Source organism: Ambystoma mexicanum, chromosome 10 (genome assembly GCF_040938575.1).
Source record: "Ambystoma mexicanum isolate Mex_15411 chromosome 10, UKY_AmexF1_1, whole genome shotgun sequence".
Classification (NCBI taxonomy): Eukaryota; Metazoa; Chordata; class Amphibia; order Caudata; family Ambystomatidae; genus Ambystoma; species Ambystoma mexicanum.
The window spans coordinates 1,167,479,832-1,167,492,099 of record NC_090932.1 but is presented as its reverse complement, the minus strand read 5'-3'; positions in this window follow the sequence as shown (position 1 = coordinate 1,167,492,099).

Below are 12,268 nucleotides of genomic sequence, written 5' to 3'. Positions count from 1 at the left end.
AGGGGATGGGGATGCGTACGTAGCAATGTCATTCCACAAACATCCTTTATTGTCCACATACAGGTGATGCCGGGTATCCACTGAAGAGATGGCTCCTTACACCACTCCGGAACCCACAGAACCAGCATGAGGAGGACTACAACCATGCCCACTCACATACCCGTGTAGTCATAGAACAGGCATTCGGCCTACTGAAGGCTCGTTTCCGCTGCCTCAGCAGGTCTGGCGGGGCACTCCTGTACCGCCATGAGAAGGTTGCAAAGATGGTCATGGCATGTGTCATGCTACACAACATGTGCGTACGTAGAAATGTGCCCATGCCCCCTGACGCAGAACTGCAAGCACCTGAAGATGGTCATGATGAGGGTGGGGATGTGGCAGCACCTCAAGGAGTCCGCGAGGCACAGGAGGCCCGTGAAATTCGTCAGAATATCATAGATTCATGCTTCTAGCACTCACACCTGGTGGCTGATACATGGACACGGGACTTGTGGCACTGTGTGTGTCTGGAACATGCACAATGTGGACTGTACGCCTATAAAGGCCTCGTACACAAAGATCAATGTCCACACATCTCATTGGATGATTATGAAATGTTTATAGCATATGTGAAATTATATTACACACCCCATCGACCCGCCACCCAAGAAAGCCCAACACCCCCCCTCCACCCTCCTACCTTCCCCCCGAACACCAGTGTCCAAAGATGCTCATTGTCAGTGGGCAGACGCTATTGCAAGCCCCCTCTCCGGGTATCAGGGGCACCCCTGCCTGTGGAGCGCAGGTTCCTCCCAGATCTACGTTGGGGGCTGCCCTGGACGGAACTTGCAACGGATGATGTCTCTGCCTGCTCACGTCCATGCATGTCCCTAAGGGTTTGTGAGAGCTCAGTGAGCACACGGCGCACAGCGGCAAGTTCACCATATACGTCTTTGGACGTCACATGCAGTTCCCCCCTCAGGCTCTCGGTGCTTCTCTCCATTTGTACCCTTAGTGTCTCTGTACTTCTCTCCATTTGTACCCTTAGTGTCTCTGTACTTCTCTCCATTTGTACCCTTAGTGTCTCTGTACTTCGCTCCATTTGTGCCCTAAGTGTCTCAGTAGATGTTTCTATGGCTGCCTTAGAACCCCCACATTCATCAGCATGCTCCTTGAGGAGCGTGGCCAGTTGCTGCTGTTGCACAATCACCTGGTCGAGGGACTGTTGCCTCTGCTGGGCCATGCCCATTTGCGGTGGTGTCACAGAGGGGCTGATCACCTCATGTTGGCTTGCCACAGGGCTTGTGGGGGATGGCCAGTCGTCGTCTTGTGGGTGCCCCTGCGTGGTATCCTCATGGTGTACGGGATGAAACAAACAGGGGGATTGAGACAGGTCATGGATGGGTCCTACATCGTCAGCACCGTTTTCTGTGTCGGAGCATGCTGGCATGAATGCAGTGTCACCTATGGTGCTGCTGCCACCAGAAGCAGTGCCTTCTGTGGCATCCATTGGGGGGACCTGTGGTGCTGCTGTTGTGGGCATGCTGGCTGCTGGGGTGCCTGTTGAAGTCCCCTCCTGTGTGCTGCCACTTGATTTGTGCTGCTGCCGTGTCTTGATCCGTGCAGCTGAGGTGGAGGGTCTTTGGCCGTTGGTCTTGGCCCTCTTTGCAGGTGTGCTGGTAGGGGTGTCCTGAAGCTCGTCGTTTGAATCGGACCCTGTGGTGGAGTAAAGGAGGGCGAGCGTTATTTATGGGTCTGTGGAAATTGGAATGGCAATGTATCACATGCATTGGTGTGGTACCTGAGGGTGATTTGGGTCAGGGCCTTGGAGGTGGTTTCATTTTTGTGTGGATTGAGGATGCAGTTGTTTTGCAGCCTGCAGTTAGGGTGTGCATGCTGCACATGTAGAGGGTGTTTTTAGGATTTTTAATTATTTATGTATTTAATGTGACTTTTAAAGTGCGCTATCAGGCCAATGTATGTGGACGTTCTCCTGGACATGTGTTTCTGTTGCACTATGGGGACACATGGTACTTCACATGATTGGACATTGTGGATTTAGCATTGTTTTATTTGGCCCACCTACCTGATTCTTCGGATGTCTGCACTCCTTTCTCCATCCCTCCGACTCCCTCTATACTCTCCATTCCAATGGTGGAGGCACAGATTTCTTCCCAGGGGGTCAACTTGATGGGTGATTCCGATCCTCCCCCGGTAGCTGTGGCAATGTTACGGTTGGCTGATAGTATGCTCCGTACGCGTATCCGCAAGTCGTCCCATCGCTTTCTGCATTGCTGTGGGTTGCGGGGTGCGGTCCCCACCGCACTTACCCGCTGTGCCACCAGGGCCCATATGGCCTTCTTGTTCGCAAGTGCCGTCCTGGTCATTTGCGTCGAGAAGACCACGGCAGCATTCTCCTGGAGGGTCTCTGTGAGCACGGTGAGTTCCTCATGGGAGAAGTGGACCTGCCGCTTGCGGTCGCACGCTTTTTTAGCAACTTTTCCCATTTTGATTGTTTTAACTAGGGTGGCTAACGGGTTGGGATGTGTCTCAGGGTCGGATTTTTGATGGTTGTGTTGGGATTCTGATTTTATAGGTGTACGGCGTGCTGTTTCCCGTTCCGGCCCCATGTTTTTACTTCCGTTTCCGTATATTTACGGTCACCGTATTTTGCGATTACTGCTCATTACGGTGACCGCTATGATGGGTGGCGGAATTGCACCTAGGGCGCCGTACGACGGCGGTGAGGGGCGTTTTGGGGTCATTTCCGCCATCGCGGAATTTGCACTTCCGCCATGGCGTAATGCTCGTGCCCGATGGGTCAGAATTAGCCGCACTTTACTCCATCGTGCAATGGCGGAAACGCTATTTACGCTATGGCGGTCAGGTCAGTTGCTTTCCGCCAGGGTCGTAATGAGGGCCATTGCATTGTTACACCAATATTTAATAGTGTTCTTTCACCTTCAGTTTTAAGGTTCCACATAAATTCCTCCAATTCATTATTGCTAAATAGTCTATACATTGAGTTGCCTTCGCCAACAACACATTTCCTATATAAAAGCTACTTTCCTGCACTCCATAAAACTTTTCAGTGAGCACAGTCCCAACTCATAGCGGATTACTTCTATGGGTATACATTTTGGCAGAAAAAACAAGACTTGTTTTTCCAGATTAGAGCTTCTAATGTTCTTAAATAAGGAGTCAGGTTATCTGGTAGGAATTCAAACCCATATGCAAGTCTAGGCATAACCTTCTTGGTATAAAAGTCTATGCAAGTAGACATAGTAAACTTCCCAAATCTTCTTTCGACAATCCTCAACTGTCTTACGGGTTCAATTGCCTTAGTTTTTTAGCTGTTTTTAATAAAGATCTGTGTCATTGAAGGAACAAGTTACTTACCTGTAACTGTTGTTCTCCAGCATGGGTCTGGCATGGATTCACATGCTCATGAATATTCCCCATCGTCAGGCCGGGAATCCTTGGTAAAGAAAAAATCAGTATCAGTTTTGTTTCTGATCTGTCTTTCTTAGTAGTAACCAATCACTGATCTCTGGGTCATACTGCCCCCAGCCAATGACTGCCCTCTCCCTAAGCCCCTCCCCTGGCAGCCATCCTCAGATTTGGTAGCACGTAAAGTAGCAGTATGACAAAGTGAAGAGCCGCAGAGGGGAAGGAGGGAGGGTTCGCATGTGATTCCATGCCAGACCCATGCTGGAGAACAACAGTTACAGGTAAGTAACTTGTTCCTTCTCCAGCATGGGGTCTGGCATGGATTCACATGCTTATGAATATAAGAATACATAGCAGTATACACATGCACAACCACAGGAGGTGGCAACAGGCTCAACATTAAGCAATACAACAACTCAACATTAAGCATCTCTTACCTCCTCACCAGGCTCACCTTAAGCGAACACGTTGCGCGGCACTGCTTGGCCGACCCTGGACTCCTCCCTGGAGTCCCGATCCACGCAGTAGAATCTTGTGGAGGTGTGCGTCGACCTCCACGTAGCAGCCCTGCAGATGTCCAGCAGTGGCACACCAGACAGGAACACCGTGGTAGCAGCGATCGCTCCGGTCGAATGGGCTCACGGACGGCCGGGCAGCGGTCCGTTTGCCAACCAGTGACAGTGCATGATGCAGCCGGAGAGCCATCTGGAAATGGAAGCCTTCGAGAGAGCCTTCCCTTGATTCACAGGTCCAAAGTTCACAAACAGCTGTGATGTCTTCCGAAAACTTTTCGTGCGGTCCACGTAGAACTTCAGCGCTCTAGCTACGTCCAGCGAGTGCAGAGTCCTCTCAGCCTGCGACGAAGGCGACAGGAAGAAAACTGACAACACCAAGGGCTCGTTGAGGTGGAAGTCCGACGGCACCTTGGGCATAAAGGAGGAGTGCGTCCTCAGCATCACCCTCGTGTCATGAAAAGTCAAGTATGGAGGCTTGCAAGATAGGGCCTGGATCTCTCCCACTCGTTATGCGGAGGTGATGGCCACAAGAAATGCTGTCTTCCACGACAGGAACTTCAACGGCGCCGAATGCATGGGTTCGAATGGGGCCCCCATGAGCCTGGTCAGCACCACGTTGAGCTCCCACACCGGGGCATGGGCCTTCACCGGCGGGAACGATCGGAATAGTCCCTTCATAAATTCCTTCATCAGACGATGAGACCACAAGGACGCCATCCTGTAGTTCTGGTGTATTGGGAGATGGCAGCCAGATGTATCTTGATGGAGGCGTGAGCCAGTCCAGCTTTGGCCAGCGACAGTAGGTACGGCAATACTTGAGGGGCCGTAATCCGCAGAGGGTTAATCTTCTGTGCACGGCACCAGACAGAGAACCTCTTCCACTTATGTCCATAGCACTTGAGAGTTGAGGACGCCCTGGCTTTTGCAAGAACCTCTCTGCAGTCAGCCGGGATATCGTATCCTCCAAACTCTAGTGCTGCAGGAGCCAAGCCTGCAAGTTCAGCGACTCCGGGTCGTGATGAAGAATGGCGCCTCCTTCTCTGGACAGAAGATCCGCTTCCGTCGCCAGCTTAATAGGTGGGGACGTTGACAAGTCCAGAAGGTCCGGGAACCAGATCTGTCTCGGCCACGCCGGTGCGACGAGGATCATCCTGCACCTGGACCTCTTGAGCTGGTTGATGAGACGGAGCAGCAATGGCAAGAACAGGCCGTCCCAAGGGAACGAGAAAGCATCGCCCATGCTCCTCGGCTGTGTGAACCTGCTGGCGAACCTCTGGCACTTGGAGTTCATCGCCGTCGCGAACAGGTCGATCTGTGGTTTGCCCCATCATTGAAAGTGCCGATCCACCTGGTCCTGGCGTAGTTCCCACTCGTGGCACGAGCGCAGCTCCCTGCTGAGTGAGTCGGCGATGGTGTTTTTTATCCCTGCCAAGTGGAAGGGAACCAGAAACATCCCCTGGACGACGGCCCAGTGCCACAGATCCTGGGCCTCCTTGGATAGGGCTGGGGATCTGGTGCCTCCCTGCTTCCGGATGTAGAACATCGTGGTGGTGTTGTCGGTGAAGATCCTCACCAACTTGTCCTTGAGGGACGGAAGGAACGATTTGAGCGCCCAGAACACAGCTCGTAGCTCCAGGATGTTGATGTGGAGAGACCTCTCCTCCGGGAGCCAGAGGCCTCTTGCGTGGAGATCTCCGGTGTGGGTCCCCCATCCCTCCAGGGAGGCGTCCGTCATCACCGTCTCCTGATATGCCGGAGTCTGAAAGTCCGTGCCTGCCATGAGGTGCGCACGGGTACCCCACAATAGAATCGCCCGACGGAACTCCTCGTCGAGCGGGATCCTGTCTTCGAAGCTGCCCGCCGCTTGAATCCAGCGGGCGTCTTGGAACTCTTGTAGCGGACGCATCCGAAGTCTGCAAAGGGACAAAAGGTAGATGCATGAGGACATCATCCCAAGGAGGGATTTGATGGACCTCACCCTGGCCACATTCGTGGCTACCAGGCGCTGCACCTTGCCCAAAATGGCCTTCGTTCTTTCTTCCGACGGAGATGCCAATCGCTCCACTGTATCGAGCTTCACTCCCAGAAACAGTGCTACCTGCGACGTAACCAGGTGGGATTTGGGGTAGTTGATGGCGAATCCCAGTTCTGTGAGAAGGCGGACGGTCCTCGCTGTGTGTTCGACAGCGATTTCTCTCGACCTTGCACGGATTAGCCAGTCGTCCAGGTAGGGGTAGACGTGGATCCCCTGCAGGCGCAGCTGCACCGCCACTGGAGCGAGGCACTTGGTGAACACCCTGGGTGCCGACTTTAATCCGAACGGCAGGGCTCTGAATTGGTAGTGACACCCCTGGACTACGAATCTGAGGAACTTTGTGTCCTAAAGCACGAGGACTCCCAACACTCAAAGGTGTGGTAAAAATCTGAGGATGGCTGCCAGGGGAGGGGCTTAGGGAGAGGGCAATCATTGGCTGGGGGCAGTATTACCCAGAGATCAGTGATTGGTTACTACTAAGAAAGACAGATCAGAAACGAAACTGATTTTTTCTTTACCGAGGATTCCCGGCCTGACGACGGGGAATATTCATGAGCATGTGAATCCATGCCAGACCCCATGCTGGAGAACTAGAGAATGAATAACCCAAGTATCTGAACGCCTTGTGGAGCTGAATCCTTGATCCTTCGACAAACCAGATTGACTTTGTTACTTTCTTGTTAACTTGTCCCAGATTAATGATATTGTTTTTAGCAGATTTATTTTCAGTTCTCTTATAAATTTGGTAAATTTGTCTATTAGTCTTTGTAAACCAATTTTGGTTTTGTCGAAAAGCAAAAAATCGTCCGCGTAGACGACCCATTTCATAGATGTTTCTCCCAACTTGGGTGCAACTAATCCACTAGCATCAAGAACCTCTCCTACACCAGATACGTAAAGATTAAAAAATATGGCTGCCAATGCGCAGCCTTGTTTGAGACTGTTAATTGCTTTTATTTCTTTGGACATTAATCCCTTCGTGTCTAGTCTCACTTTCAACACGGTATTGAAATATAGATGAATCAATATGTCCAATAATCCTCTTTCAATATTTAGTGCTATCAGCCTCTGCCAAAGCAAATGTCTATCAACCATATCAAAGGCGCAGAGAGGTCCATTGAGGCTGCATACAGTGGAAGTTGCCCTGAACTTCTAGCTTTCTTTTGTAAGATGGAAACAAGAAGGCCCCCAACGTCTGTCCCCATCCCTTTTCTAAACCCAAATTGTCTGATGTCTAGTATTGCCTGATCATCCATCCATCTTATTAGTTGTTCCAAAACCAAGTAGGCGAAAATCTTAGCTTCCACATTCATTAGGGAAATCGGCCTATAGTTTGTCGGACAAAGTCGATTACCTTTTTTGAAAATCAAGATCATATAAGACATATTTCAAGATTGAGGTATGCTCTTCTTGTCAACATTTCTATATAGTATGCTAAGAATTCTTGACCATACAAATACATTCTGTTTAAAAGTTACGTAGGACAGATTGTTCGGCCCAGGCGAGGAAGACAATTTAGCCTTCCTAATTCTGTTACTTATCCTTTCGACAGACACATCTAGATTCCACTTGTTTTCCCCCACCCCTAGTGTAGAACAGGTCGTAGTAGATGTGCAATACAGCTTCTCAAAATGATTGCACCACACCACTTTGCCTATAGGATTTACATTCATTTGAGCAATGGAAACCTCAGTGCTATTTATCAAAGCCCAATAGTTCCTAGTGTTAGTTTCTTTCATTGCAGCTAACATTGCTTCAGCGTCTTTCTGTGATTGTGCAGCACGATATTGGATCAGCCAATTCTTATACTTCTGCCGGTATACTCTTGTGTATTCCTTTGCTTTTTCTGGGGTCAGATTTAATTTCTTCATTCCTCGAAGATCTCTATACAACTTCGATCTGCGTTGTTGGATCTCTAGATCGGAAACATGTCTGTGATTTTTTTCTTTTCAAAGATGCATTTGTTGATTCGTAGAACTTAGATATCATATTCTCCACAAATACCCCGAATGAGTCTACTGAGTACATTTCATTTTGGATTCCAAAGTTCTTTGATTGTAATCCTGTATCATGAAGTTGTTCAGTTTGGAAGTCTTTGTCACATTCCATTTAACTCTATTACCCCTTACATTCACAATAGTGTCTGCACAATACTCAATCTCTTCACATGACTGTTTTTCAAATTTTAAGTAAATTGACAACATTGCGTGATCACTATGAGAATTAAGTTCTACTGTCATATTCTCAGCCATTTTGTTAATGTGTTCACTCACAAACATGTAATCAATAATTGATGATTCACCTCTTGCAGCCCATGTTGGTTTATCGTTAAACATTTTAACCAGACCCCATGTACTTGCAAATAGTTACCAAATCACCCCTCTATATTTTTTATTGCCAGTTCTATTTCCCAAATCGCACAATGAAGTCATTGCCCATTCTATTTCACAAGTGGTTTGGTTGCAATCTCCGTTTAAGTCTCCGGCCAAGATAACAAGACCTCCAGGAGTTAGGTCCAACCACTCATCAATCTGCAAGTTGCAGTCGCTTATCTATTTCTTTAACATTATATATTCTTGTCATATACTATTCCAGTATATATTCAAATCATAAGAGATGCAGTGCCATTTCTTGTTTTAATATGAAAAGTTGCTATTAAAGCAGCTGTATTCAGATGTTTTTCAGTTTGCAGTGCTATCTCTTGGTTATTTCAGAATGCTAATGCAATACCTCCCTTTGGTCGATCTGTAGAAGCACAAGTAGCAGGAAAACATAACGTTACATATCCATCCCATATCAACTAGCCACACGCCCAGGTTTCCTGTATAAGTACGAAATCAAAGTGTTCCAGATTGTTGCATACCTTTTTATTCTGTACTAAGTGAGTGTGGCCTCTGGAATTCCAGGAAACTAGTCTAAAGGTTTTAGTGTCGCTAAAGAGGTTTACCCAAGTTCTTTAGTTGCGAGATAGAGTCTCCAATGACAATGCAAGAGCTCTCCATTCATGCATTTCTTTTAGAATATTTCCATCGTCATTCATCTGTGATTTATCCTCTGTTCTAAAAGGGAAGCGTTTATTGTTCGTCAAGATTTCACTGTACTGTGTCACTTCTGATTTTATGTTCTCTTGGTAAGTATATACGTCAAAACCTCTCTTTTGCAACAAACCCACTTCTTTGAGAATCAATGATCTCACAAGAGGGGAAGGAATCACAAGTCGGACATAGTCATATATTCGAGGATGGATAAAGTCCACTAGCTTAATATCAGCTGTAGATATCAAAGATAGCTCTGGAATATCACCTAATAGACTTAAAATATAGGGTCTATTCAGAGAAGGTGGACCACCAGTATCAAAACATAGTACAGTACCAGTCCCGGATCGTTTGGGAACACTGAGTGAAGTAAAGACTCATTCCGTTTCTCCCCGTCGTCTGTATTAAACAATTCCCTCATGGGTATATCGGCATTATTATCTCTAGTGATTGGCTGGGATTCTGACTCTCTCATCTCGTTCTCTTCAAGATTTCATGTTTTCACTCCACCTCAAATGTTCCCAATACTAACCCTCTCAGCTAATTTTGAGCCGTGTCCTAGAATCATTACTTCCTTTTGGTTTAAGGATGCATTTGTAACCAATCTCTCTTCAGCAACTTTCTGGTTCAAAATATCCTTTATTGTATTGCGAATGAAGTCCTCAGACATGACTTGGTTCTCCAACACCTGACCCAATCCTGGTTGTTTATCTATGTTACAATCTTTATCTTTGCCATCATCTGGGAGAACATTCTTACTTGCATTGTTCGTATTTCTCATTTTATCCATGCTAATTTCATAGTTTCCTTCACTTACTATGGCAGAGTTAGGTAAATTCCTCTCATTATAGCTCTGCTCATTCTTATGGGCTTTACTTCTTATAGCCTTGGCATAATTTAAATCCCCAAAATCAAAGGGAGTTACTAAATTACTGGCACTATCAGCCGTTGGAGTGTTTGTACGTGAAGGAGCTGCAGGATTCTTAAAGATATCAAAAATGTCCATCATACCCATTTCAATCGCTTTGAGATTCATGTCTATTCTGTCCGTGACTATTTTATTCTTAAGCACGTCGGGCAGGTTCTGTTCCCCATCAGTGTACCCTTGTGTCCCCACTTGGTCTCCTTTTTTAATACTTAGGGAGTCTTCTATTCTGTCTTTTAAATCCTGCTTTCTCTCGGGGGGAGTCGGTGACCACTATAGCTTCGTCCCCCTTTAAGACTTTGTGCATATCTTTGCACAAGTTACTGTCTCTTAGGAACTTTCTAGAAGAGAGATTCAGTTCTCTCTGCTCCTGTGCTTGTTTACGTTTATTTTTCTTTAGTTGTTTTTTGGATATTTTTACATTAAACTGAGAGACTGATTCTTTTTCTGCAGTAGATATCAATGGATTACATGGATTACATTGATATGATATGATATATTTTATTTGTATCGCGCTCGTACACAAGTGATTCAGAGCGCGACTAGGCAAGGGAGGGGAACAAGGGAGAACACAGGAGAACATAAAAACGATCTTACTAGGCCCAGTGACATTGAGAAAGCGCAAGTGCATGGGAAAGGGAAAAGGGAAAAAGTGCATGGAAGGGGGAGAGTGGAAAGTGCAGGAGCCGAGGAGCGCAGATAAATAAAATAAATAGAAAATTGAGGCAAACTGTGGTAGTGCAGCCAGCAAGTGGCAAGTGTTGTGTTTAAGGCAGCAGACTGGGTAAGTCTGAATAAGTGCAGAGAAAGAAGAAAAATGGGGGGGGGCTGTATGGGTACAGATACAGTCCCCAGTGCAAGGGGTGACCAGGAGGCAGTGCAGGAAGGTGGCAGGGTGAGCAGGTACCTGGGCCCAGGGGACAGAGGGTGGCCAGGTGCATAGTGCCAAGAGAGCAGATCAGCAGGGGAGAAGGGGAGCGAAGGCAGAAGCAAAGAGGAAGGTTTTGAGGTGCTTCCGGAACCGGAGATGGTTCTCCTTAAGTTTTAGAGTGGCAGGGAGGCTGTTCCAGATGGAGGACCCAGCCGAAGATGGAGATCTACCCCCAGCTCGTTTCTTTGAAAAACGACTGACCCTGAGGGAGTTAGAGGTAGAGGAGCGAAGAGCTCGAGAGGGGAGGTATTTGCGGAGGGATAGCTGAAGGTATTTTGGACCCAGGCCCCAGAAAGCCTTGTGGACAATGCAGAGGGTTTTGAATTTAATCCTTGCATCCACTGGGAGCCAATGGAGAGATTTCAAAGCTGGAGAGATACGATCCCAGGGCTTGAGGCCAAGGACAAGTCTCGCAGTCCTGTTCTGGATAAGTTGTAGAGGGCAGAGAGTAGAGGCAGGTAGATTTAGAAAGAGGCTGTTACAATAGTCCAAGCTAGAGAGAACCAGAGCTTGGGATACCATGAGCTTCTGGGGGAAGGAGAGGAAAGGCAGTATACCTCTGAGGAGCTGCAGTCGGAAGTTTGACTTTTTAGAGACATCAGAGATATGGGCCGAGAAGGAAAGTGTGGAGTCAAAGATGACGCGGAGGTTCTTAGCCTCGCAGGTAGGGGTAGGAGGAGGGCCAAGGGAGGACGGCCAGAGAGTGAGGGAAAAGGATGGAGATGGTGTGCCGATGAGGAGGATCTCCGTCTTGCTGGCATTCAAAGATCATTGGTGGCACACCAATTTTGAATGGCAGTTAGGCAGTTAGAGATGAGAGAGGGTGAGGAGGTGGCCGAGGGCAGCCGGAAAATGAGTTGAGTTCCATCAGTGTAGCACTGGAAATTTGAGCAGAAAATGGCAATGCAGTGAGCGAGAGTTGCCAGGTATTGGTTGAAAAGCCAGGGTGAGCGGTTAGACCCCTGGGGAACCCCACAGGTGGAGAGGAAGATAGATGATAGGAAAGACCCCATTTGGACCTGGGAGGGTCGATCAGAGAGGAAAGAGGTCAGACAGGCCAGAGCCTGATCAGTGATACCCAGATTATCACGGAGACGGTTGAGCAGGATGGTGTGGTTGACCGTGTCGAAGGCAGAAGAGAGATCAAGAAGGATGAGGACAGAGGGAATGTTAGAATCAAGATTGGAGAGCAGATCTTCACGGATATTAAGGAGAGCAGTTTCCGTGCTTCTGGCCGCTCTGAAGCCAGACTGGTGGTCATGGAGACAACCAACAGAATCTGAATGAAGGTTAAACTGAGAGATGGCCAGCTTTTCCAGGAGTTTGCCCAGAAAGGGGGTAATGGAAATTGGGCAATAGTAGAAGGATGGTGGGGGGAGGGGTGCTTAAAGGGGAGTC